Source organism: Phascolarctos cinereus, unplaced genomic scaffold (genome assembly GCF_003287225.1).
Source record: "Phascolarctos cinereus isolate Bilbo 61053 unplaced genomic scaffold, phaCin_HiC Scaffold_9;HRSCAF=440, whole genome shotgun sequence".
In the NCBI taxonomy this organism is placed as follows: Eukaryota; Metazoa; Chordata; class Mammalia; order Diprotodontia; family Phascolarctidae; genus Phascolarctos; species Phascolarctos cinereus.
Window position 1 is genome coordinate 156,435,193 of NW_027556402.1, and position 2,486 is coordinate 156,437,678.

General features: G+C 37.9%; 1 pseudogene; it reads right to left on the bottom strand.

The window, feature by feature from the left end:
- Positions 1-1,251: 1,251 nt before the first annotated feature.
- LOC110210613 (large ribosomal subunit protein eL15 pseudogene) lies at positions 1,252-1,951 on the bottom strand (annotated as a pseudogene).
- Between the last annotated feature and the right edge of the window lie 535 nt (positions 1,952-2,486).

Here is a 2,486-nt window from a genome sequence, read left to right on the forward strand (position 1 = left end):
TTCTTCTCACTTCACTTTGCAACAATTCATATAAGTCTTTCCAGATTTTTCTGAAACCATACTCCTTGTCATTTCTTATAGCACAATAGTATTCCATCACAAACATATACCACAATTTGTTCAGCCATTCCCTAATTAATGGGCATCCCTGTGATTTCCAGTTCTTTGCCACCACAAAAAAAGCTGCTATAAATATTTTTGTACATATGGGTCCTTTTCCTTTTCTTTTTTTAATCTCTTTGAGATACAGATCTAGTAGTGCATGAGTCAAAGAGATATGTACTGAGTGGAAAGGCAAGCACAATTTTATACCCCTTTGGGCATAGTTTCAATTGCTTTCCAGAATGGTAGGATCAGTTCACAAGTGAACCAACAATGCAAGTGTCCCAATTTTCCCTCATCCCCTCCAACATTTGTCATTTTCTTTTTCTGTCATGTTAGGCAATCCGATAGGTGTGAAGTGGTGCCTCATAGTTGTTTTAATGCTCATTTCTCTAATCAATAGTAATTTAGAGCATTTTTGTATGACTAGAGATTGCCTTGATTTCTTCATCTGAAAACTGCCTGTTCATATCCTTTGACCATTTATCAACTGGGGAATGACTCATTCTTATAAATTTGACTTAGCTCTCTATATATTTGAGAAATGAAGTCTTTATCAGAGAAATTGAGCATAAAATTTCCCCTAGTTTTCTGATTTCCTTCTAATCTTGACTGCATTGGTTTTGCTTATGCAAAAACTTTTAAATTTAATGTAATCAAAAGTATCTTTTTTTACATCCCATAATGCTCTCTATCTCTCTTTTGGTCATATATTCTTCCCTTATCCATAGACCACCAGGTAAACTCTTCCATGCTCCCCTAATTGGCTTATGGTATCACCCTTTATGACTAAATCATGTACCCATTTTGATCTTATCTTGGTTTACATTGTAAAGTCTTGGTCTGTATTTAGTTTCTGCCATATTGCTGTCTAGTTTTCCCAGCAGTTTTTGTCAAATAGTGAGTCTTTGTCCCAAAAGCTTGGATATTTGTATTTATCAAGCACTAGATTACTATGGTCATTTACTACTGTGTATTGTATACCTAATCTATTCCACTGATCCACCACTCCATTTCTTAGCCAGTAAAAGATGGTTTTGATGATTACCGCTTTGTAATATAGTTTGAGATCTGGTACCAGTAGGTTATTTTCTTCTGTATTTTTTTTTAATTGATTCCGTTGATATTCTTGACCTTTTGCTCTTTTTTTTTCATAAATGTTGTTTATTAGACATCGAAGTTTACAAATTAATGTGCACCAATTAGCAGTATCGATGTAGTTGGAGAGTATTGTGCCTTCTCCAAGCAGCACGGCGAGACCCTCCAATAGTATGGTGGAATTTGTGACCCTTTCCAAGACCCCTGCTCTTCCAGCCAGCTGAGGTAAGCCCATGCATCTCTTTGAGTTTGTGCACTGGCTTGGTGATTCGTTGAGTGTCAGGGTTTCATCTGATAGCTTTATGGAATGGGTCAATAAGAATAACCTCAAAGAATTTGTAGGTTGAATCTTCACCCACCCAGTAGGAGTTCAAGACTTTTAGGGCCCCACAGTGGTGGCCAGCACGCTCTTCTGCTACAGATTGAAGGCTCCTGGCAAACTTCGGCTGATTCACACCATGATGCACGGGTTTGCCATAAGTTGCACCCTTGGGAACTGGACGCTTTCATCCACCACGTCGAACTCGAATACGGTAGATGACATAACCTTGCTTGGCCTTGTACCCCAGCCTGCGAGCTTTGTCGGGTCTGGTGGGCCCGGGGGGGGGGGGTTGGTGCAGGGCGGACAGCTGGTGGTACTGCCAGCAGTGCACGCACAGGAGGAACCGCATGACAACCGACTGCTTCTTCCTCCATAGCTCCTGGATGTATTTGTAGGCCCCCATCCTGGCTCAGGCCTAGCCTGCCTGATGGCTGCTGCCAACTGGAAAGCTTGACCTTTTGCTCTTCCAGATGAATTTTGTTGCTATTTTTTCTAGCTCTATAAAACTATTTTTTGATAGTTTGATTGGTACAGCACTGAATAAGTAAATTAACTTATGTAGAATTGTCATTTTTTAATTATATTGGCTCAGCTTATCCATGAGCAATTAGTATTTTTTTTAAATTGCTTGGATCTGACTGTATTTGTATGGAAACAGTTTGGAATTGTGTTCATATAGTTCCTTGGTTTATCTTGACAGGTAGACTTTCAAATATTTTATATTATTTAGTTATTTTAAATGGAATTTCTCTTTCTATCTCTTGCTACTGGACTTGATTAGTAATCTATAAAAAAGCTGATGATTTATGAGGATTTATTTTATATCCTAAATAAAGTTGTTAATTATTTCAACTAGATTTTTAGTTGATCCTCTAGAATTCTCCAAGTATACCATCATACCATCTGCAAAGAGTAATAATTTTGTTTCCTTGTTGTCGATACTAATTCCTTTAATTTCTTTTTC